The 27,121-nt window shown below is 38.4% G+C and overlaps 1 long non-coding RNA gene across 1 annotated transcript; it reads left to right on the plus strand.

The window, feature by feature from the left end:
* The first annotated feature begins 15,952 nt into the window (after positions 1-15,952).
* Positions 15,953-17,191, plus strand: LOC146916629 (uncharacterized). The gene is made up of 2 exons (XR_015013956.1): positions 15,953-15,992; positions 16,812-17,191. It is a non-coding gene; the product is annotated as an uncharacterized LOC146916629 (long non-coding RNA).
* Positions 17,192-27,121: the final 9,930 nt, after the last annotated feature.

Genomic DNA, 27,121 nt, shown 5'->3' on the forward strand with positions numbered 1-27,121 from the left:
ACGGACACGGACACGGACGCGGGACACGACACGGACACAGCTATATATATATTTTATATATTAATAAAATAAAGTATTTTGTGAGAATAATTTATAAAGAGTCTAAAACGAGAGGCATAATTCATGTTTATTTAAACTTTCAATCAACCAAACAAAGACAAAAATTAACCAAAATAAACTTGTCCATAAGTATTTTGTCAACTAAAAGTCTAAAACACATATCTCAAAAAATGACAAAACATGAATTGTAAAAGATAAATTATAAAAAATACATAAAGTTTAACACATATATAAAAAACGTGTTGTGGTGCTAAGATAAACTTAATTTTCAGCCAACACATACACTATTAGTGTGCCCACAATAGTCTTTCATGACCAACTCATATAGGACATAAAGTGACATATGTATTGTTTTATCTTGGTTTTTGGGTGTCAAACATTGATTACGTTTGAACCTTTTTAACCGGTGATATCTCATTTTTTCTTGGGAAGGGAAAAAGTAAGCAAAACCCTTGAGAATCGAGGTCCGGGAGTTGTTTTCGCTACGGGAAGGTGTTAGGCACCCATAACGACTATAGTATCCTATAGGAACCGTCTTTAATTTCTACGCGCGCGCTTTATTTTTAAATGCTATTTTGAAATGATATTTACACCTAAAGTTTGCTAAGTGAAGAATTTTGAGGGAGAAGAATGTCTTTGAATTTTTATTTTAGTTGAATTGAAGGAATTTTGTTCCTTGCCTACGTACCCGATTAAGGGATCAAATCCACCGTAGTTCTCTTCAAAAAAATGTTTTTGTTTTTGTTGGTTGATTTTAAGTTTGAAAATGGGAGTTTTGAAGAATGAGGAAAAGAGGCCTCAAGGGCATGAGATTATGAAATTGTGAGGTTGAATTAGTCATTTTGCAAAAGAGGTCAAATATGATTATTTTCATTGGAATTTGATTAAGAAAATGAAAAGGGAAAATTCAATGGGATTTTGATCCCAAGGTTTATTTTGAAAATGATTTGAGTGAAGTTTGTTCAAGTTTTTTTGGAAAATGATTTTTCTAAGTATAAAGCCTAACCATTCATCTAAACATACAATCCTAAACATACATCTAAACATGCATATTCTAGCTATATACCTAAAGTGATGTGAGTGCATGTGTCGGTGCTTGTGTCGGTGTACATTATTAGAGTCCATTGTCCTTATTACATCATGCCCTAGTTTACATTCTATGGTCTTGCAAGGAATTAAAGTTGCATGAAAGTAAAGTACAAAAAGTCCTAATTATTACATACTAAGCCTTGGTAACAATTAAAGTGCAAGAAATTAAAGGTGGATATGAGATGAGATGAGAATGCTCATGAAGAACATGAGACATGAAATGAAATGGCTTGTAACACATGACAATATCAAATGAAATAAAGCGAGAAAGACACTATAGCACAAAGTATAGTAAACAAACCAAAATAAAGGCAAAATGAGTGCAAGCATGACTAAAATTTGCTTATAGAATGTAAGAGCCATATGACCTATAATTCTCACATTCCAATACATTTTTAAAGGTTTAGAATCAAATTTTGGAATAGGAATTAAGGCAACATGGTTAACTTGACATTTTGGAAGCAAACTTAAGCATACTTGCATTATTTAACTACACCACTAACTTGTAAGCTAAGTAACCAATCAAGATTCACACTCATGCATTAATACCAAACACAAACAGTAGCTAAAACTCTATGAAATCAAGTGGTATAGATCACAAATATTCATCAAGCAATTGGGATTGAAATCAAGCAAATTTTCATTCATTTTTAACACAAAATATCACAAAATAGTAAGAAAATTAGCCACATTATCTTTTACCAATTTTTATTATGTAAAATTAACACTAAAGGGTCACAAAATCATCAAGAAACACTCATGAATTCTTAGGAATTTTTTTAAAGGTTTTTTGGACTAAAAAGTGCAAGAAAATTACTAATTCTAACAAAAATAAGAAAAAAAATGCTTCAAATACTTTTCTCAAGTCTTAGCACAAAAAATGTCACCAAAATGTTAAGAAAAATATCAAGAACACATAGAATTTTTTTTAGGATTTTTTGTAGACAAATTTGGACAAGCAGGGGTGTATATAGCAAGAAAATTGTAAAAACATGCAGGAATGGGGGGGGGGGGGGGGGCGCATAGCAAAAACGTGTGCAGGCAGGTAATTGGGCCTAAGAATGCAGGGAATGGGTCGGTTTGGACATGGAGCGGGTTGAACCGGTTTGTTAACAGTATATAAGGGTTTGAACCGGTTCAACCCTCACTTCCTCCCAATCTTTCTCTCTCTAACATGTGAAAGGAGAGAGAGAAGCTCTGCAAGCAGCTTCATCTTCTCCGACGAAGTGGCTCACTCCGGCGTGGTGGCCGGTGGTGGCGCCACCGCGTCGGAGTTCCAAACTCCTCCGTTTCAACAGAAACCTACGTTTTCTAACATCCTTTTCCTTCCTCGTCTCAAATCCGAAGCTATTTTTCACAGAAAAGTTACGGAAAAGTCTAGATCTAACTTTGAATTTCGAAAATATTTTCTTGAGAGGAACAAGGACTGGTTCGGATTTAAGACGAATAGGAGGGATTTCTTTGCATCCTTTACACATATTTTCGAAAACGATTATTCATGAGGAAAGGAGAGGAACACGGCAGAGGCAAATTTTGAGAAATGAAATTCGTACCTTCTCTGGATCAATTACGATCTGGAGATGCTACGAACAGTTGTTGTTGTTGTTCGTCCCTCTCCGTTCTTGGTTTCTGCTGCGATTCTGAGGTATTACGCGCGCGTAGCTTCACTCTCCTTCTTCTCTGGTTCGATCCAGCTTTGATCCCTCTTCTTCTCTGATCTACACGCGCCTCTGTGATCGGTGCTGGAGTTTGTCACACTTCGTGACGAATTCGCACTTTGAATTGCAGAATTGGTGTGATTCTTGCTCGATGATGATGATGCTTCTGAGAGCCTCTGCAAATTTTGTGGAACCTTCGTAATTTTCAATCGAATTTTGTTAAAATTTGTCGAATTTGGAATCTATTTCGATGAAATGCTTGCTGAAATGAATCTGTTATGGTTGAATTGATGAAAATTGATATGAAATTGAGAGGATTTGGAGGATTTTGTGGTGATTTTGGTTCGGTTAGGGTTGAAGATGAAGATGAATCTTCATCTTGTTCTTGAAGGTTTTTACGGTTTTGATCTGAATGAAAGAGAGAGAGAAAAGAAAAAGTTGTTAGTGCTGAGTTGTAATGTGATGAATGGATCTGTTGAATTTTTGACTGCTGACTGGGCTTTATAGGCTGATGCAGTAATGCCTGGACCAATCATGATCTGCCATGTGGCGTAACTAACTCTTGGACAAATGAAAAGCTGACACGTGGCATCTGGACTAATGACTTGGACAATTAAGGACTTAAAATGCAAATCTTAAGAATTTAGGACTAAAAAATAAAAAGTAAAAATAAAATGAATTAAAATTGGTAATTTGGAAAATAACGTAAAGTGAAACGATTAAATTTGACAAAACGGACTAAAACGAACCAATGGCCTAAATGAGGTACTTTAAAGTAACCTCTCTCTGCCGAAATTTCGTGTGAAATGACCAAAATGCCCCTGGGGCTAAAACGACTGAAAATGACTCAGATGCAATTTAAAAAATGGATTTTTTACAGGGAATTTGAAACAAAAGTTTATTTAAACCAACTTGAAAGACTCAGAGGCAATTTTTAAGATTTGAACAGAGTTTTGACACTTGAAAAGACTAAAATGCCCCTAGGGGCAAAACTGACTCAAGATGACTTCAAATGCAATTTTTGAGATGGATTTCGACATAGAATGAAATGAAGACTTATTCAAACTACTTGAAAGGACTCAACCCAATTTTTTTAAAAGACTGAAAGAAATTTTAACATAGGAAATGACTAAAATGCCCTTTTTCATGAATTTTGCAAATAACATAGAAATAAAATGCAGAGAAAGATGTAATTGATCAGAGACATATCAAATGGTTTGAGATGCAAGAAAAGAAGAATTGAGTTAGTATTTTTAGGTCCAAAATTAGGGTATAACAGCTGCCCCTATTTAAGTTTCTTTGTCCGGAGAGTCAAGAGACGAAGTCCTAGAGTTGACGGGACGAAGATACTTAAATATTAACATTTGCACTGCTTTTGGACATAAAAATACGCTTTCAGATTTTCAAAAACATGAATGCCATGCAATACTTTGATTATGAATGCAAGACAAATGACTGGAGTCCATGGAACATGTCATGCCACTGGGGATTCAGGTGGACATTGACAGGGTGGACAGACCAGGGAGTAGAAAACAAGGTACAAGTTGTTCTTTGGGTCGAACTAGCCACTTGACCAAGGAATACAAAACAAGAGATAGGTACAAGATATTCTTGGGATCGAACTTAGCACTTGACCGGAAACATAGACATATAGGAAGATACAAGCTGCTCTTTGGATCGAACTTGACACTTGATTGAAGATACAAACAGATAGGCAGACACAAACTGTTCTTTGGATTGAACTGGCCGTTTGGCTGGAGACATAGACAAAAGGGTAGATACAAACTGTTCTTTGGATCGAACTTGCTTGTTGGATTATCACCACGTCATGTGGGAAGGTGCAAACTGTTCTTTTAGATCGAACTTGCCGTTTGACCAATAGCAAAGCATGAGCTGGGTACAAACTTTTCTTCAGATCAAACTTGTCGTTTGTCCGAAAGTATAGGTATATAAGCATGTACAAGTGGTTCCTTTTTGGATCGAACCTGGCACTTGACCAGTAACAAGATACAAATTGGAAGTCTGGTTTAACAAGATACCAATTGAGGGTAAATTGTCATTGACTTGATTTGAGGGTAGACATGACCATTTTTGTTGGCCCAAAAGCAAATTGAGAGTGAATTGACATTGATTTGAATTGAGTTGAAAATTGACATTTGAAAGAGAGATTGAAAGTTGAGATTGAGCAGAGACATAGGCATAGACACTGGATTGAGAGTTGAAATTGAAAGAGACATTGGAAATTGGAATTGAATTGAGACATAGACATTGACATTGGATTGGAGAGTTGCATTTGACATTGAGATTGGATTGGAATTGAAAATTGAAATTGGCATTGACATTGAGATTGGAGATTGACATTGACATTGAGATTAGATATTGACATTGATATTGAGATTGGATTGAAATTGGAGATTGACATTGAATTGAAATTGAGATTGGAAATTGCTTCGAATTGACATTGAATTGAAATTGAAATTGAAATTGAAATTGAGATTGAGATTGAGTTTGACAGTTGAAATTTGGATTGAATTTGACAGTTGAGAGTCGGATATGCAACATGTATGTATGGTATAGCAAGATTATTGGATGTATGAGCACATAAAATGCATGATTATGCATGTATGAATGCTTGAAATGCATGATTGGTTTGTAGTTTGACAGGGAAGTTTCACGAAGGCAGACAAAACATTGGAAGATTGGGCACGTAGTGGCTCGTGCTGCTACATATTCACAGGAGAAAACCTCTTTGGAGAGATCGTCGTTGAAAGACGCATCGAAACCATGGATGAGGGCAATAAAACTTGTAGAGGAAGTAGCCTTGGAAAGTTCCTGGATACAGGTCGCCGTTGCTAGGCGTGTCAGTGCTGGGTAAACATTGGATGTTCGCATCTGTGGTCAATGCTTTTCAACGTTTCATTCTTTCATTTTTCATTTTCAAACCCCATTTTTGCCTGAACCGCCCTTTCGGGTTTTCGATTCACCGGGGAATAACTTCTTTTCATTGCCCCATTTCTGCCTGAATAGCCTTCATAGGTTGTCAATCAGCGGGGTGCTCATTTTTGCCTAAGCCGCCCTTTCGGGTTTTCAATTTAGCGAGCTTTTCATTTTCATTTTTTTGATTTTTCATTTTCATTCTGTTTTTTCATTCTTGCCATTGACCACAGATCATCCTGGGGAGTAACCTGCTTGTAACATGTATTGAAATAGACATTGACATTCATTTATTCATGCATGTTTCAGGTTTGCTTTCAAAATAGACAGAAAAAGATTTTTAGTTTTCAAAAAGTGTTTGTTTCAGACATTGACATTATCAAATAGAAAGAAAATGTTTTGTATATGGCATTAAAGATGAAAAGAAAAAGAACATGGACTTTCAAACAATAGCACAGGCTCAAATTGATGTAGAAGAGTGAGAGTCAGCCAAAGGCATGACTTCACGGATTTACAAGGCTTGGAAAATGGTAATTTTATTGGTTGGTGATACATTGAACACGATGACCGCTACATTTCATAGAAATTTTGAATCCACAAGTACGGAAGCTTCTGATGAAGACGATCATTGACAGTTGCAGATGCCCCAAGGGGTGATGGTAGTTTGCCAGATATAGTTATTTGTCTTTTATCAACCTCATTTTTGCATGAACCGCCCTTTCGGGTTTTCGGCTCATCGAGGCGCTCATTCTTGCCTGAGTTGCGTACAATCTCAGCGAGCTTTTTCACATTCATTTTTTTTTTGTCCCTAACTTTTTCCTGGATCGCCCTTTCGGGTTTTCGATCCACCGGGAAGCGCATTTTTGCCTAGGCCGCCCTTTCAGGTTTTCGACCTACCACGCTGTTCTTTTCTTTCTAGACAAAGTATTTCTTGACTATATCGGCATTAACAGGATTTGGAAGCTCAACACCATCCATGTGTGTAAGAATCAAAGCACCACCAGAGAAAGCCTTCTTGACAACATAAGGACCTTTATAGTTAGGTGTCCACTTGCCCCTTGGGTCGGGTTGCTGACTTATCCTTCTTTTCAATACAAGCTCGCCTTCCTTGAATTCTCGAGGTCGGACTTTCTTGTCAAAAGCATTCTTCATTCGCACTTGATACAACTGTCCATGAGCCATAGCATCCATACGTTTCTCTTCAATCAGATTCAATTGATCATACCGACTTTGATACCATTCAGCCTCGGTTAACTTTGCTTCCATGATTACTCGAAGAGAGGGAATCTCCACTTCCAGAGGGAGAACTGCTTCCATGCCATATACAAGAGAGAAAGGAGTTGCCCCGGTTGAACTGCGCACCGTAGTACGGTAACCATGCAAGGAAAAAGGTAGCATTTCATGCCAGTATTTGTAAGTAGTGACCATCTTCTGAACAATCTTCTTGATGTTCTTGTTAGCGGCCTCAACTGCACCATTCATCTGAGGTCTATAAGGAGAAGAGTTGTGATGTTCAATCTTGAATTCTTCACATAAACCTTGCATCATGCTATTGTTCAGATTGGAACCATTGTCAGTGATGATCTTGTTGGGAACACCATATCGACAGATGATGTTATTCTTGATAAACTTGACAACCACTTGCTTGGTAACATTTGCATAGGAAGCAGCTTTAACCCACTTGGTGATGTACCGTCATGTACATCATGCATCAATTTCTCAGCTTCTTGTTTGTCAACACATCTCAACAAGACCATGTCATAGTTCCTTTTGAATAGGATTTCTCCGTCCAGCAGGAATTTACTAGCCCATCGTCTCAAAGTCTTTTTATCCCTATTGGAAGCACCGGGTGGATATTCACGACTCTGCAGAAACTGTTTGATGTTGTAATACCAAGGCTTTTTATCATTCACATCCTCATCAGCTTGATCTGGCATATTTTCAATAGTAAACACATGAGCGGGTCTATCAAGACGTTGTACCTTGATCACGGGCACATCATTCCCGTGATTGACACGAAACATGGAAGACAAGGTAGCGAGAGCGTCAGCCATCTGATTTTCATCCCGAGGAATATGGTGCAGCTCAACTTTGGTAAAGTACATCAACAGACGTCTTGCATAGTCACGGTATGGGATCAGCTTCTCATGATGAGTCTCCCATTCACCTTTTATCTGATTAATAACAAGTGCAGAATCTCCATAGATGTCAAGGTGCTTAATTCTCAGATCCAGGGCTTCTTCAATGCCCAAGATACATGCTTCATATTCAGCTATGTTGTTTGTGCATTCAAAAGTTATTCGAGCGGTGAAAGGAATGTGGTGCCCCTGCGGTGTTACAATGATGGCCCCAATTCCTTTACCATAAGCATTAACAGCACCATCAAACACCAATCCCCACTTGCTATTGGGGTCCGGCCCTTCATTGATCAGTGGTTCTTCACAGTCTTTTGCTTTCAGATACATAATCTCTTCATCAGGGAAATCAAACTTAATTGGCTGGTAATCATCAAGAGGTTGACAAGCAAGATGCTCAGCAAGGACACTTCCTTTGATTGCTTTATGAGCTTTGTACACAATATCATATTCAGACAACAACATTTGCCAACGCGCAATCTTTCCAGTAACAGTAGGCTTTTCAAAGATGTACTTGATTGGATCCATTCGGGATATCAACCAAGTTGTATGATTCACCATATAATGACGCAGGCGTTTGGCAGCACGGGCTAAAGCACAGCAAGTCTTTTCAAGCATCGTATATCGAGTCTCACAGTCGGTGAACTTCTTGCTCAGATAGTAGATAGCATGCTCTTTCTTACCAGTCTCATCTTGCTGACCGAGAACACAGCCCACTGAATCATCTAACACTGATAGATACATAATCAAAGGCCTTCCTTCCACTGGTGGGACAAGGATAGGTGGCTCTAACAGGTATTCTTTAATGCTATCAAAAGCTTCCTGACATTCATCATTCCATACAACAGGCTGATTCTTTCTGAGCAATTTGAAAATTGGTCCACAAGTAGTGGTCATGTGAGATATAAATCTTGAAATGTAGTTCAGACGTCCGAGGAAACCTCTGACTTGCTTCTCAGTTTGAGGGGCTGGCATCTCTCTGATGGTTCGGACTTTGTCAGGATCAACTTCAATGCCTCTTTGACTGACAATGAAGCCTAGCAACTTTCCCGATCTTACACCGAACGTACACTTGTTAGGATTCAACCGCAGCTTGCACTTTCTCAATCTTTCAAACATCTTTTTCAAATACACAACATGCTGCTCTTCATCACTTGACTTCACAATCATATCATCAACATATACTTCAATCTCTTTGTGAATCATATCATGAAACAGAGTTGTCATACCTCTTTGATAGGTAGCACCAGCATTTATCAAGCTGAACGGCATCACTTTATAACAGAACGTTCCCCACGGAGTAATGAAGGACGTCTTTTCTCTATCTTCAGGTGACATCCATATCTGGTTATAGCCAGAGAAACCATCCATGAAGGAGAACACTTTGGATTGAGCAGTACTGTCAACAAGCACATCAATATGAGGCAATGGGAAGTTATCTTTTGGACTGGCTTTGTTCAGATCTCTGTAATCAACACACATTCGAACTTTCCCATCCTTCTTTGGTACTGGTACAATGTTGGCAATCCACTCAGGATATTCAGCTGTCATGAGGAAACCCGCGTCAATTTGCTTTTGTACTTCAGCCTTGATCTTAAGGGCCATGTCTGGACGAGACCTTCTCAATTTCTGCTTGACAGGAGGACATTCAGGTCTTGTCGGTATCCGATGTTCCACAATCTTGGGATCTAGACCCGGCATATCTTCATAGGACCATGCAAAGACATCTGGATAATCATGGAGAAGCTGAATAATCTTCCTTTTCACTTCTGGCTCAAGTGCAGCACCAATTTTGATCTCTCGCTTGATCTCTTCAGTACCCAGGTTGATAAGCTCAATCTCTTCCTGGTGAGGCTGAATGGCTCTTCTTTCTTGCTCAAGCAGCCGAGTGATCTCATACGGTATCTCTTCATTATCTTCCTCATCTTCAGCTTCATATATAGGGAATTCAAAATTTGGAGGAACCATAGGGTCACTGTGTTCAACGGGTTTGTTGTGGTTCAATCTGCATAATATGATTGGGATGATTTTAGAAAAATTGTTTTTTCATGCAGATTTTTGAAATTAATAAGAAAATACAGATGTTTTGGTTTTTTCTGGCATTACCATTATTTCCAAGAAAAAGGCACTAAAAAGTAAAAAAAACAAAGAGTCGTGAGAAAGACGACAACTTTTATTGATAACGGCAATGCCGAAACAAACATGCCCTTACAATGATATCACTTTCGCCTTGGGCAGAGGGAAAGGATTGTTATTTTGAAAACGAAGAAAACATGAGCAACAAGACACATTACATGGAAGCATGCATGACTAAAGGAACATCGATGGCTTCCCAATTTCTCACGGTGCCTCCTGGTACAACAAATGTAGGCACATAACTACTTTCAGCAGCATCTTCAACAATAGCATTGATAAACCCAGCACTGTAGAAAGTTCCTGTTGAAACGCCAGAGGTTGGGGAGAATCCAAGGCCCTCTTTACGCTTGTTTTCCAGAATCTGAATCACTTTGCCCCAGCCGGCAGCTTGCCCTTCTTGAACAGCCTTCTGGGCGTCTTTCAATGAAGTCATACTAGCACAAGCTCTCCGGGGTTCTGCCCCTTCAACAGTCAAGCTTTGAAATGACGTCCCTTCGGCGGACCCTGCTTCAACACAAGAGAAAGATGACACTTGGCTAACCAGATACGCTTCTTCACCTTGTACAGTGACAAGCTTACCATTCCTCACAAACTTGAGTTTCTGATGTAGGGTAGAAGTTACTGCCCCAGCATCGTGAATCCACGGTCTTCCGAGGAGGCAACTGTAAGAAGCATTGATGTCCATGACCTGGAAAGTCATCTGGAATGTCTCAGGACCAATGGTAATTGGCAAGTCTACATCTCCAAGAACATCTTTGCGAGATCCGTCGAAAGCCTTAACCAAATAGCCGCTTCCCCTCAGAGAAATTCCATGATGACTCAACTGCCTTAGTGTAGATTCCGGCATTACATTTAAGGATGATCCAGTGTCCACCAACACATTGGATATCATGTCAGACCTGCAGTGTACTGAGATATGCAAAGCTAAGTTGTGGTGTTTCCCTGCTTCGAGGAGTTCACCATCACCAAATCCCAAGTTGTTGCAAGCAGTAATGTTACCCACTATTCCATCGAACTGATCCACAGAGACTTCATGATCGACATATGCCTGTTCGAGTACCTTCATTAACACTTTCCCGTGAGCTTCTGAGCTCAAGAGCAGGGACAAGATGGATATCTTTGACGGAGTTTGCAGCAGCTGGTTGACAATCTTATAATCGCTCTTTTTAATAAGCCTCAAAATCTCGTCCAGATTAGACTCTTCAATGGGCTGGCCCGAGGGGCTGGCATTCTCTTCCTCAAGGTTAGCCATGTTTCTTCTCCTGTACAATCTTGTTTGATGAATTCTAGCCGGTTGGTGAATCTTGCGAGCACGAGCCACCTTTCAGACTGCGGCGGAAAAACCAGGAGACAAAGAGCACGGGAAGCCATTTGTGACCGATGAATGATGCATATGATGCATGATATGAAAATGCGAAAAGACTCTTTTTTGTCAGAGGACTTTGTCAAAGTGGTTGTGAACATCACAGAGAAACACGGTTTTATTTGAAAATCTTGAGCAAAACTAAAAGTTTAGTTGAGATGGTATCACTTGGTGTTCACATCCGTGATGTTCAAAAGATGACTTGTCTAAGTCCTCCGATAAATGCATGAAAAAAAAGTTTATGCATGTATGCATGTATGCATGATTATGTTCAAGTTCGGAGAAAACATGGTGGGTTGAAGTTCAAAGTCAAGGAGTCACGGGTGGACACGGTGTCCGGTGAAACTAGGGCTTTGGATAATAGTAACCGGGTTCTAAAAAGGTTCCCAAGTTGCAACCTCTCCGACGTATATCACGGTGTCACGAGACAACACTCGCTCCATGATTATCCGTGGAAGGTCTAACTTGAGTGTAGTATCGCGTGACGACTAAAACTCGAGACAACACCCGGTTTAGCCTCCGCACTACGTCCTAGAAAATGGCCATGGATGGGTTTGGTTATCTACGGTTCATAGCGTCATAGAACAATTAGAAGTAAAGTGCCTAAACGCGACAACACGCGCCGACAACATCACCCCCAAAATGCCTCAACTATGTGGGATTGATCGCATAATCCAAAACACGAGGTAACCCCCGGAATGAATTGTCGATTATATCCGTCCTAAATCCTAAGTTCACTCAGCCCGGATGCAGGACTTTTGATATTCTCACCCCACACGTTTGCAAGAAATTAAACATTTATTCACATAGGAAAGCAAGTAAAAGAAACAAGCAAAAAAAAGAGCGCAAGCGTGGAAATAAAGACTAGGCGTAACTCTCGAATCTACCCAGTGAAGTCGCCAGCTGTTTTATCTTGGTTTTTGGGTGTCAAACATTGATTACGTTTGAACCTTTTTAACCGGTGATATCTCATTTTTTCTTGGGAAGGGAAAAAGTAAGCAAAACCCTTGAGAATCGAGGTCCGGGGGTTGCTTTCGCTACGGGAAGGTGTTAGGCACCCATAACGACTATAGTATCCTATAGGAACCGTCTTTAATTTCTACGCGCGCGCTTTATTTTTAAATGCTATTTTGAAATGATATTTACACCTAAAGTTTGCTAAGTGAAGAATTTTGAGGGAGAAGAATGTCTTTGAATTTTTATTTTAGTTGAATTGAAGGAATTTTGTTCCTTGCCTACGTACCCGATTAAGGGATCAAATCCACCGTAGTTCTCTTCAAAAAATGTTTTTGTTTTTGTTGGTTGATTTTAAGTTTGAAAATGGGAGTTTTGAAGAATGAGGAAAAGAGGCCTCAAGGGCATGAGATTATGAAATTGTGAGGTTGAATTAGTCATTTTGCAAAAGAGGTCAAATATGATTATTTTCATTGGAATTTGACTAAGAAAATGAAAAGGGAAAATTCAATGGGATTTTGATCCCAAGGTTTATTTTGAAAATGATTTGAGTGAAGTTTGTTCAAGTTTTTTTGGAAAATGATTTTTCTAAGTATAAAGCCTAACCATTCATCTAAACATACAATCCTAAACATACATCTAAACATGCATATTCTAGCTATATACCTAAAGTGATGTGAGTGCATGTGTCAGTGCTTGTGTCGGTGTACATTATTAGAGTCCATTGTCCTTATTACATCATGCCCTAGTTTACATTCTATGGTCTTGCAAGGAATTAAAATTGCATGAAAGTAAAGTACAAAAAGTCCTAATTATTACATACTAAGCCTTGGTAACAATTAAAGTGCAAGAAATTAAAGGTGGATATGAGATGAGATGAGAATGCTCATGAAGAACATGAGACATGAAATGAAATGGCTTGTAACACATGACAATATCAAATGAAATAAAGCGAGAAAGACACTATAGCACAAAGTATAGTAAACAAACCAAAATAAAGGCAAAATGAGTGCAAGCATGACTAAAATTTGCTTATAGAATGTAAGAGCCATATGACCTATAATTCTCACATTCCAATACATTTTTAAAGGTTTAGAATCAAATTTTGGAATAGGAATTAAGGCAACATGGTTAACTTGACATTTTGGAAGCAAACTTAAGCATACTTGCATTATTTAACTACACCACTAACTTGTAAGCTAAGTAACCAATCAAGATTCACACTCATGCATTAATACCAAACACAAACAGTAGCTAAAACTCTATGAAATCAAGTGGTATAGATCACAAATATTCATCAAGCAATTGGGATTGAAATCAAGCAAATTTTCATTCATTTTTAACACAAAATATCACAAAATAGTAAGAAAATTAGCCACATTATCTTTTACCAATTTTTATTATGTAAAATTAACACTAAAGGGTCACAAAATCATGAAGAAACACTCATGAATTTTTAGGAATTTTTTTAAAGGATTTTTGGACTAAAAAGTGCAAGAAAATTACTAATTCTAACAAAAATAAGAAAAAAAATGCTTCAAATACTTTTCTCAAGTCTTAGCACAAAAAATGTCACCAAAATGTTAAGAAAAATATCAAGAACACATAGAATTTTTTTTAGGATTTTTTGTAGACAAATTTGGACAAGCAGGGGTGTATATAGCAAGAAAATTGTAAAAACATGCAGGAATGGGGGGGGGGGGGGGGCGCATAGCAAAAACGTGTGCAGGCAGGTAATTGGGCCTAAGAATGCAGGGAATGGGTCGGTTTGGACATGGAGCGGGTTGAACCGGTTTGTTAACAGTATATAAGGGTTTGAACCGGTTCAACCCTCACTTCCTCCCAATCTTTCTCTCTCTAACATGTGAAAGGAGAGAGAGAAGCTCTGCAAGCAGCTTCATCTTCTCCGACGAAGTGGCTCACTCCGGCGTGGTGGCCGGTGGTGGCGCCACCGCGTCGGAGTTCCAAACTCCTCCGTTTCAACAGAAACCTACGTTTTCTAACATCCTTTTCCTTCCTCGTCTCAAATCCGAAGCTATTTTTCACAGAAAAGTTACGGAAAAGTCTAGATCTAACTTTGAATTTCGAAAATATTTTCTTGAGAGGAACAAGGACTGGTTCGGATTTAAGACGAATAGGAGGGATTTCTTTGCATCCTTTACACATATTTTCGAAAACGATTATTCATGAGGAAAGGAGAGGAACACGGCAGAGGCAAATTTTGAGAAATGAAATTCGTACCTTCTCTGGATCAATTACGATCTGGAGATGCTACGAACAGTTGTTGTTGTTGTTCGTCCCTCTCCGTTCTTGGTTTCTGCTGCGATTCTGAGGTATTACGCGCGCGTAGCTTCACTCTCCTTCTTCTCTGGTTCGATCCAGCTTCGATCCCTCTTCTTCTCTGATCTACACGCGCCTCTGTGATCGGTGCTGGAGTTTGTCACACTTCGTGACGAATTCGCACTTTGAATTGCAGAATTGGTGTGATTCTTGCTCGATGATGATGATGCTTCTGAGAGCCTCTGCAAATTTTGTGGAACCTTCGTAATTTTCAATCGAATTTTGTTAAAATTTGTCGAATTTGGAATCTATTTCGATGAAATGCTTGCTCAAATGAATCTGTTATGGTTGAATTGATGAAAATTGATATGAAATTGAGAGGATTTGGAGGATTTTGTGGTGATTTTGGTTCGGTTAGGGTTGAAGATGAAGATGAATCTTCATCTTGTTCTTGAAGGTTTTTACGGTTTTGATCTGAATGAAAGAGAGAGAGAAAAGAAAAAGTTGTTAGTGCTGAGTTGTAATGTGATGAATGGATCTGTTGAATTTTTGACTGCTGACTGGGCTTTATAGGCTGATGCAGTAATGCCTGGACCAATCATGATCTGCCATGTGGCGTAACTAACTCTCGGACAAATGAAAAGCTGACACGTGGCATCTGGACTAATGACTTGGACAATTAAGGACTTAAAATGCAAATCTTAAGAATTTAGGACTAAAAAATAAAAAGTAAAAATAAAATGAATTAAAATTGGTAATTTGGAAAATAACGTAAAGTGAAACGATTAAAATTGACAAAACGGACTAAAACGAACCAATGGCCTAAATGAGGTACTTTAAAGGAACCTCTCTCTGCCGAAATTTCGTGTGAAATGACCAAAATGCCCCTGGGGCTAAAACGACTGAAAATGACTCAGATGCAATTTAAAAAATGGATTTTTTTCAGGGAATTTGAAACAAAAGTTTATTTAAACCAACTTGAAAGACTCAGAGGCAATTTTTAAGATTTGAACAGAGTTTTGACACTTGAAAAGACTAAAATGCCCCTAGGTGCAAAACTGACTCAAGATGACTTCAAATGCAATTTTTGAGATGGATTTCGACATAGATTGAAATGAAGACTTATTCAAACTACTTGAAAGGACTCAACCCAATTTTTTTAAAAGACTGAAAGAAATTTTAACATAGGAAATGACTAAAATGCCCTTTTTCATGAATTTTGCAAATAACATAGAAATAAAATGCAGAGAAAGATGTAATTGATCAGAGACATATCAAATGGTTTGAGATGCAAGAAAAGAAGAATTGAGTTAGTATTTTTAGGTCCAAAATTAGGGTATAACATGTATATATAAATCATATAGGACAAAACGTGTTGACCAGGTGATGTGATCCTAAAATGTTATATCTTGACAAGAATAATAAAGTCATCGTTGAATAAGAGAACCAAATTATTTTTGGTTCAAAATTTTTATTTTCGTAGGTCAATATATATCTGTCTCGTTTTTGTCATATCTATAGCTCTGGATGTCTGATTGACGTGTTCTTTGAAGCATTTTAAAGGTAACAAAATTATCTACATTTCATATGTTTAACTCAGGAGCAAAATCGTCTTGTATCATGGTAGAAAATGAGCTAAAAGTTTCAGGTTGCGATTAAATTAAAGAGATGACCAACATTCAAGCAATCAAGAGCAAGATGTGGAGGCGCACACATAAGGAAAGAAACAGCTGACCAACATCTACACAATCAAGAGAATTATGCAACATTTAAATGATGCAATCAATTTGTAACCTTTTTGTAACAATTCAGCATCATAGGCATTTATGTTAGCTTTATTTGTTGAATTAATGATTTTCCTTTAAGTTTCTCATTGTAAAATTAGTGTGAACCTTTGTGTATAAAAGGCACACGAAATTTCAATAAGAAAAAAAATGAATTTTGATTAAAAAAAGTCACTTTATGTGAATTTGGGAGCTTTGCTTCTTTGTGGTTTTGGATTGAACCATGCCTTGATCTTATCAAGAAACCACGTTTCTTGTAGCGATCCTCTACCAAGCTAAACATCGTCCTTGGATTGAGAATTTGTTTGGTTACCATTTTCTACCTATTTCCACCGTTCTTCACTTTTTAATATCATATTTTATCAAACATTCACAAAAATACAAAATTTAAAATTATATCCCTTTTATCCTTCATCAGGTCTTGTGACTTGTGTAAAGGGAACATATTATAATATAAAATATATACCATCACCATGTGATAAAAGTTCATACTTGTGTTATTATTATTATATTATATACTTCATACAGAAAAACTTGTGGTCATAAAGTTCAGACACAGTTTTCTATCAAAACGTGTGGTGGTCAAAATTTTAGCAAAACATGAAGCTGCAAACAGATAACGAAAACGATAGCACATCAAACAAAGAGAAAATTGAAAAGTGAAAACCCATGAAATTATAAACAAGAAAAGAAGAAAGCAAATTGATAGAAACCTGGAGTAGACGACGACGAGATGGAGAGACGACGGGAAGGAAGCAGACGGTGGCGCCGAAAAAGGTGCGGTGGGTGTACAGTGAGCAGTGAAAACAAGATTAGAAATGTGTGAGTTGGGTTTTATAGTTTCTAAATTGATACCCCAGCCTTGAAACCTAGTTCTCTTCCTTTTTTGTATTTTTTTTTTAAATTTTTTTGTCAATGGGTCGTGTCGTACTCAACTGAGCGGTGTCGCGTCCGCGTCCGCTGTAAGTTTTTTTTTGTTGGATACGGCTAGATCCGCATCTGACGCGAATCGTTCGCATGTCGTAAGCGCGTCCGTGTCAGAACTGCGTAGGACACGGCGGATCTCAGCCGCGTTTGTGCATCAGAGGTCATCACCAAATCATTAAATTAAAATTACCAAAGAATTATCATCAACAACTATCACCTCAAAGAAATAATAAGTTTTCCAAATTCACACTTCACCTAAAAGACGGACATCTATCCACATTATGATATACATCATATTTATACAATGATGTTGTCTTGGGCCTTAAGTATCTCTAACTTGGTCATCAAGTATCTTGGGCATCAAGTATATCTAACTTGTGCCTCAATTATCTCTAACTAATATACAATATATTAATAATTTATACAATGAATATTTTATATTCTAATACGCCCCCGTAGTCGAAACGGAAGGTTGAAGGATGTTGAGACTATCTCTGCAAATCATCAAATAATTGCAGCGGAAGGCCCTTGGTGAAAATGTCAGTTATTTGATAGCGAGATGAGACATGTAGAACATGTACTTGACCTTTAGCAACATTTTCACGCACAAATTGGATATCCATTTCAATATGTTTTGTGCGTTGATGTTGGATAGGATTACCTGACAAGTAAACAGCACTAACGTTGTCACAGTATACAAGAATGGCTTTGATGATTAGACACTGGAGTTGTAATAATAAGTTTCGAAGCCAACAAGATTCAGCAACAACATTAGCAATACCACGATACTCTGCTTCAGCACTAGAGAAGGATAAAGTTGATTGTCGTTTTGCAGACCAAGAGATCAAATTATTTCCAAGGTAGACACAATATCCAGATGTAGATCTTCGCGTACCCTCCCCAATCAGCATCTGTATAAGTGATGAGCGTATCAACTGGGGAAGGAGAGAGGTGTAGTCCATGGTGAATGGTACCCTTAATGTACCTAATAATTCGCTTCAAGGCAGTCATATGTTGCGTGCGAGGATCATGCATAAATAGACACATTTGTTGCATAACATATGCGATATCAGGTCGTGTGAACGTTAAATGTTGCAATGCGCCTGCAAGACTCCGATATTTAGATGGATTATGATAGGGGTTACCTGAAAGGCCACTGAGTTTTGCTTTAGTGTCTACGGGGGTAGAGACTGGTTTGCAAGATAATATGGAAGCTCTCTCAATTATCTCTTCGAAATATTTATGTTGAGAGAGAAAGAGACCACCTGAATGTCTAGTAACTGAGATACCCAGAAAATAACTAATAGTGTAACACCTAAGGCTGAAAAGGGCGGGGAGTGGTCGCCGGTGCACAAGGCACGACAATGAGCGGCTCCCGACAGCTTCTAGAGGAACCGAATCACATCGGAATGAGAGGGATCCTAAGGCTGTGTAGGTATGGGACTACATGGTTGAAGGAAGGCTTATAAGAATTGTTTGGTACTACCTATATCAACAAGATTCATCTTCTTTTCGGTAGCTCATTTCATAAGAACTCCACAGTTAAACGTGCTTGACTTGGAGCAATATTGGGATGGGTGACCTACCAGGAAGTTTCCCAGTAAGCGTGCGAGTGAGGACAAAACACGCCGAAAAGACTCATGTTGGTTTGTAGGGTTAGTCGACAATGCCTAAAGTCGTCTAGGATGTTACAAATGGTATCAGAGCACACCTCTCCCAGTACGGTGTGGTTCGGGGATGAACTAAGCGGAAGCTGGTGGGCATGTAACACCCAAGGCTGACGAGGGCGGGGAGTGGCCGCTGGTGCACAAGGCACGACAATGACCGGCTCCCGACAGCTTCTAGAGGAACCGAATCACATCGCAATGAGAGGGATCTTAATGCCGTGTAGGTATGGGACTACATGGTTAAAGGAAGGCTTATAAGAATTGTTTGGTACTACCTATATCAACAAGATGCATCTTCTTTTCGGTAGCTCATTTCATAAGAACTCCACAGTTAAGCGTGCTTGACTTGGAGTAATTTTGGGATGAGTGACCTACCGGGAATTTCCCCGGTAAGTGTGCGAGTGAGGACAAAACACGCCGAAAAGACTCGTGTTGGTTTGTAGGATCAGTCGACAATGGTTAAAGTCGTCTGGGATGTTACAAATAGGGCTTAAATCCTTCATAGCAAATTCACAACTAAGGTGAGACATGATGTACTGACGAAGAGTATCGGATGAAGCAGTAAGGATGATGTCATCGACATATAAGAGAATGTATGGTATGTCATTTCCATTGTGATAGATGAAAAAAGAATGGTCACATGCACTATGTGAGAATGTCGCAACAAATTCAGTGAAGCGTTGGTACCATGCACGAGGGGAGGTAGCTGGGAGGGGTGACCTAGCATATAAGAATCACAATAGCTGGGAGGTTGATGCATATAAATAGTTTCATTAATGTTACCATGTAAGAATGCATTCTTGACATCCACTTGATGTAGACACCATGATTTTGAAATAGCGATACTGAGCACTGTTCGTATAGTTGCTGGTTTTCCCACTGGACTAAAAGTTTCTCCACAATCGACACCAGTTTATTGATTAGAACCATTCCCGACTAGGAGAGCTTTGTATCTTTCAAAGGAACCATCTGATTTTTTCTTATGCCTGAAAATCCACAAACTACGAATGATATTAGCATTAGCTGGACGTGGTACTAAATCCCACGTCTTATTTTCAATAAGAGCATCATATTCGTCTTTCATAGCCATTTTCTAGTAATGATCTTGTAATGCATTGATAGGGTTAGTTGGCAAGGGAGAAATGATGGGTGAAGTAGAAGTGTGGAGATTAAAAAGTTGTCGTGGTTTGAAAATGCCATGTTGAGCTCGGGTGGTCATTTGAGGAGATAATGGAGGATTGGCTAGAGACTAAGTAGGTGTGGGGATAGTAGGAAGGGATGTGGTGTTAGAGATAGGGGTTGGTGGATGATTTGTGTTGTTGATGGTATTGTTTGGCGTTGAATATGATGGGGGTGAGGGAGGTAGGGTGGAGGCCGAGGGAATGGGTGGTGGAGTAGTGTTGATTTCTGGTGTGTTAGGTGTAGGAGTTGGTTGTATTGATTGATGGGTGGTCGAGGTAGGTAACATGTGATAAGGAAAGTGATCATTGCTTGTATCCAAAAATTTATAGCATGAGGTGGCTGGTGTAGGTGAATAAGAGAATGGAAAGATAGTTTCATCAAAAGTAACGTGTCTAGAAATGATTATTTTGCGACTAGACAATTCAAGACACTTATATCCTCTATGATTGGAGGGGTAACCTAAGAACACACATGGTCTTGACCTTGGTTGGAGTTTATTTCTATTAGTAGAAGGGATTAATGGAAAACATATACACCCGAAGACTTTAAGGTGAGAATAGGAGGGACGCTTTTCGTAAAGAATCGTAGTTGGTGTTTGAAGAGCTAATTGTTTGGTGAGAAGAATATTAACAAATAAGTAGCCATATGAAGAGCATGATGCCAAAAATAAGGTGGTAGGGAAGCATGTGCATGAAGGGTGCGGATGGTATTGTTAATAGTACAAATTTTTCTTTTGGCTTTTCCATTTTGAGGTGAGGTGTGAGGACAAGAAAATCGGAAGCTCATTCCGTTTTGCTTACAGAAATTATGGAAAGAAGTATTGTCATATTCTTTTCCGTTATCGCATTGAAAACATTTCATATCTCTTTCAAATTGTGTTTTAATGTGATTGGGAAAATGAAGAAAAGTGGAATAAACTTGAGATTTGTGTGCAATAGGAAAAATCCATAAAAATTTTTGTAAAATCATCTAGAAATAAAATATAATAACGATGACCACTAGAACTAAGAGTTGGTGATGTCCAAAGATCACTATGCACAATATCAAACGGTAATAAAGTGTGAGACAAAGATTCATAGAATGACATTTTTATTTGTTTTCCAAATTGACAAGACTGACAAACTGAATTATGCTGAGACTTCTTACAAAAAATAAAATTGTTTCTATGAAGAGAACTTAGAATAGCTGCTCCCGGATGTCCTAAACAATTATGCCATGAATTATTGGATAAAGCAATGAAAGAAGAGGGTGTTGAGAGTTGAGACGATAGTCTGGTAGTAAGAGGATATAGGTCACCCGAGCTATCACATCTCATTAGGGGAATTCCTGTGTGAATATCCTTCATAAAAAAACCAAATGGATCAAATTCAATAGAAACATCATTGTCAATGATGAATTTTCGCATAGAAACAAGCTTTTTGATTAACTTAGGTGCATGTAGGACATGATTTAAAGTTAAAGGAGTTAGGGAGTTAGGTAATAATACATTTCCATGACCAATAACTGGAATATTATGACCACTACCAACAGTAACATGATTACTTATATTGGAATAAGACGTAAGATTGCCTCGGTTTGCCGTCATGTGAGATGTGGCTTCTGTGTCCATGTACCATTGCTCGTCATGAGGAGCCATAGATATAGTTTGCATTGTAGCTTGAATGTCTGTTGGTGTGTATGACGGTTGCGCTGAAGCCATGTGTGTCTGTTGTGGTCTCGGTCCAAGAATGTCGGGTCGACGGTTTGGAGCGACTGATTGTTTGGAATTTCCAACGGTACGATAGGGGCACGGAGGAATGACCCATGGCTGCCACTGTGAATCCTTGGGAGGATATGCCCACAGCTGATTCCATGTCCCATTTTGATGATATTGTGATCGTCCGCCTCGACCACGACCGCGAGTTCTTCCGGCACGATAGTTGCTTAAGCTACCGCGTCCGCCGCGACTGCTGGTGGTGTTTTGTTGGTTACGGTTGGCACGAAGAGGAGGAGAGTGTAGAGGATTGTTCTCTTGAGAAGTAATAAACACATAGTTGTCAGTGTTGTTCTGTGTGCGTTTGGCCATCGATGTTTCTTCCAAGACAGCCATAGACCGAGCCTTGTAGAAGGGAGGCAAAAATTTAGAATGACAGATTTGAGAGCCAACTGTAGTGTAGGCATCAGAGACCAGAAACAAGTTGGAGAACCATATGTTCTTTGGAAAGAGACTTAATGTGTTGGCAGTATGATGAGGCATCTGTGAATTGCTCCATTGTGACATAAGAGAAGAGTGCACGAGAATGTTTGTTGTCAAAGAAGATGTTGAAGAGACGGTCCCATGCTTTTTGTGCAGTAGAGTCACACTCAATGATGGTATGGAGAAGGTCAATAGATATGGTACCATAAATCCATTGGAGAACTATGGCATCAAGGCGTTTCCATAGGGCTGGGTCAGATTCTTTGAAAGAGGGAGAGTAAAAGGAAGAGGTAGGTTCGGGGTGGTTTTAGGGAGGATGTGGTCAAGAACCTCATAAGATTGAGCATGAATTTTAAATAACTCAGACCATGTATTGTATTGACGCTTTTCAATATCTAGAGTAATTTTGATGAAATTTGTGATATTGTTGACAGTTAGGGCTGGATGAATGGGGCTATTGGTGGTGGTGATGGTTGATTCGGGTGGTGTCTTTGATTGTTTAGGAGGTGAGGATTCCGAATCAGACATGATGATTCAATAATATTTGAAGAGAGAAACAATTAGGGTAATAATATATAAGTAATGTTTGGAAAGAAAAAAAAAGAAGCGTAGAAAGGTACGGTAGTGCCAAGAAAGTAGAAAATGGATAGAATTGGTTTACGCAACAAGGGACAAAACAAATAATGCCAAGAAACAATAATGTAATTGCAAGTTAAGGGATAGAATTGCAACTTGCATTCACAAATACCTCAACCGCAAATCAAAAAGAAAAAAAATACAAAGGGTGAAAGAAGAGTAGCGATTGAGAAAATAGGGTTAAGGGGGAGAGCGGCACGAGGTTTAGAGATCGGTACCGAATCTTAATACCATAATAGAATTAATTCTCGTGAGTGTTTCATTATGCTCTAATGTGTATTTATACTATGATGTTGTCTTGGGCCTCAAGTATCTCAAACTTGGCCATCAAGTATCTTGGGCATCAAGTATATCTAACTTCTGCCTCAATTATCTCTAACTAATATACAATATATTAATAATTTATACCATGAATATTTTTTATTCTAATAATATTAAACACCCAAGCATCATCAATTCATTTACATTCTATCATATTAACATGAATTCAAAGTCTACTCCAAGTTATCCGACCATAAAGTATCAATTTGACAAAGTTCGTCGAAGTTCTCAAAAACCTATATAAACGAATTCAAACGCCTCAACCGAGTATGCACACACATCACGTCTCAGAGGCTAAAGCCGACAAATACCCAAATTCCTTAAGTCTGTATCGTTTCTTTCATTTCCTAAGTTATCCAACAAAACAAATCAAATAAGTTCGAATGCCTCAACTAAGCATACACACAAGTCACATATAAGTGTTGTAGGGTATGCATATACGTCTCAAAGGCCAATTCACCTCAATCCCAAAGTTTCACAAAGTTCGTATAATTTTTCCGTTTTTCCCAAAAAAAAAAAATCAAGTTTTCAAATCAAAACCAAGTTAAATTTCATGATTACCATCCAAAACATTTTTCTAAATCATAACAATACTAGACAACCCTAGTGCTACCCTTTTCCTTTGAGAAATCAAGTTTTCCGAAATTTCATGTTCTTGAACCATTTTCAAAAAGTTTATGATACGATTCACAAAACCAAGTTCAATCCAATTCAATTGATGTTGCCAAAAGTTTAGAAGGTTTAAATACAGTTAATCACATCAAAAGAATTAGTTTGGATGGTTCGGGTCGATCCCCCATAGCCTGGAACACACAAAACATAGGGTTTTGTTCCTGTGCAACTCGTCCTAGCGAGCTCCATCTCGCCAAGCGAGTTACACCAGAACAGGTTGCCCTGTTTTGGTTGTTGCCTCTCGGGAACTCCAAAATTTTCACCCAAAATCCCCAATTTTGATCCCCTTGACCCCTAATTCGACCCTAAAAGTTATACACTTGATTACAAACATCAAAAGACATTCAAAACAACAACACACATCGAATTAAAACACCAATTCATCTCAAAATCATCATCTAGTTCATTTTCACCAAAAACCACCATTTATCTCATTTTTCATTCAAACTTCAAAACAACCACACCAATTCAAACTCCATCAACACATAAGCATAAATAAACATTAATGAAGTGAATTCAAACATGTTTCACCAACAATCATACACAAATTCATGAATTTCACTCAAATAGTAAAAAATCATGAAAACAACTCAACAACAACAATAACTATGAAGTTTAAGCTATTAACAGAACAAATTCATGAAGTTTAGCATACCCACAATTTCCCATGAAAAAGGAGCACAAATTTTATCATTAAAAACCACAAAAAGCCACAATTATAACAAAAGCACTTAAACCCACAATTACCACAACATACTAGTAACTTAGTAAAAATAATCATTCCCACTTAAAACGCTAACAATAATTCTTGTGACTAAAAGACTATTTTACCCTTGCTCACCAAATGACCAAAATACCCTTAAGTTTAAAATGACTAAAATACCCCTCCTAAGCCAAAATCCACTAATCCTGAATAAAATACACAGAGACAATTAATCACATACAAGCACATATAAACACACATAATAATTAATTAAAATAATTGTAGCGAAAATTGGGCTTTTACATAATTGACAAAGGGTATAATTGAAAATTTGTACCCTTAAAATACCAAACGATAGTTAAATAGGAACCCTAAATCTACATTCATACGACATTTAAAAAGGAACGGAGGGAGTAAAAATTTCTATCTTCTAGATTAATTACATGATTAACATAACTAATATATACTCACATACTTAAAAATAAATAAAATAAATCATCCAATAAAATAACTGATATGACCGGTAACGACAGATGAAGGAATAGTGAGGGTGTGGTGCTCTGGTACGACGACGGTGCAGTCTCCGAGGTGGAAAAAATGGTGCTAGCAGGCACATAAGCACTCCAATGCTCAACTCAGTGTAGGAAATGAGGTGGAATGTGTAAAAGTGTGTGGAAATGAATCGTACCTTGAGGGTGATGCCAAATCACCCTTATATAGGAGATGGAGGCACTGACAGCTTCTGTGAAATGCGACCCCTCAACAGGGAGCGGTTGGAAGCCGCATGTATGGTGCAGGAAGCGCAGGGGGGCTGGGGGTGGCTGGTGCTTCAGTGCAGTTGCGTGCACGGGGACTAGCGTGTCCACCTAGGTCACAACGTCTTGCTCCAAGGTTTTCCTATCCACATGTCTCCGTGGGATTGGCTTTCTAGCCGGTTTATAACAATTTCCTCCTAAGCCCTTGCCGCCTTTATGTCGCAATGGCTTAGTATACATGGTTTTGTTGAGGGCGCCTTTACCCAGTGGCCCTCAGTACTTTATTGTTTACACCTATGATTATATATCAAGTATAAGAACAAATATTTTATTTGTAATCCTTTAGAAGTCTCTTTCAGTCACTTGCTTGTATGCTTGAGCATTGGAAGTCTCTTGGTTGTGTCCTTGAGCAATTTTTAATCAATTTGGTGGTGAAAATCCCTTGGAAGTGCAAGGGGACTGGTCTACTCTTGGATTGTAGGAGGAAACATTATAATTGATTGTGTATGATCTCTCTCTCTCTCTCTCTCTCTCTCTATCTCTCTCTCTCTCTCTCTTTGTGTGTGTGCTTGATTATATCCACTTCTGTTAGACTTTGAACTCATCAGACTCTGACTAGTGCAAAACACTTAGAAAAAGGCAACACAATTTACCCCCATTCTTGTGTTTTTTTCACCTCCACTTGGTATCAGAGCACGGTTTGTGCTCAACCACCTAACCATGCCACAATTAAAGATCCATAGAGAAAAAATTGTCTGGTGATGAAGGCAATAACGTTGCTTCTGGTATGAACAACTCCATTGTAAACAATGATTACAATACTTCCACTTCTAAGAAGAATAACTACTCTTTTAGACCTTCATCTTTTAATGGAGATGCTACTCATTTTTCATGGTCGAAAAGCAAGTTGTATAGCCATATCATAAGAGTTAATGATGAGTTGTGGGACATCATTGAAGATGGTGTTGGTTTTGATGTTGATGCAGAAGGAACGGTAGTAGATAGAAAAAGGCTGACTAGGGCTCAAAAGAAAATCTACAAAAAGCATCACAGTGTACGGGGAATCATTGTAGATGCTTTACCTCACTCAGAATACACCAAGATTCTGGATAAGTGTACTGCAAAGTCTATTTTTGAATCTCTGTGCTCTACATAGGAAGGAAATTAACAGGTTAAAGAAGCTAAAGCTAACCAATTGGTGCATCAGTGTGAGATTTTTAGAATGAAGGAGGATGAAGATATTGATTCCATGTATTCAAGGTTTCAAACTCTTGCATGTGGACTTCAGGTTTTAAACAAAAGCTATATTGTACCTGATCATGTTAAGATGATTCTAAGGAGTCTTCGTGCCAAGTTCAGACCAAAGGTTACAACTATTCAGGAAGTAAAGAACTTGGAGACACTTGTCTTGGAGAATCTGATAAGTTCTCTTAAAAGTCATGAGATTGAGCTTGTTGGAGATGAACCTGTCAAGAAGTCCAAGCCCATTGCTTTGACATCTAAGGGAAAATCTGTTTAAACTCTTCTGGCCATTGAGTCAGAAGAAGAAGCTCCTGATGGAGGATCTAATGATGACTCAGATGTTGAAGAGATGGCATATTTGACCAAGATATTTCATTACCTAACTAAGAATAAAAGGTTTCTAAGTAGGAGCAATGGTTCAAAAGGATCGAGTTTCAAGAACAAGAA

Source organism: Medicago sativa, chromosome 6 (genome assembly GCF_051527215.1).
Source record: "Medicago sativa cultivar Bolivia chromosome 6, Bolivia_mono, whole genome shotgun sequence".
Lineage (NCBI taxonomy): Eukaryota > Viridiplantae > Streptophyta > Magnoliopsida > Fabales > Fabaceae > Medicago > Medicago sativa.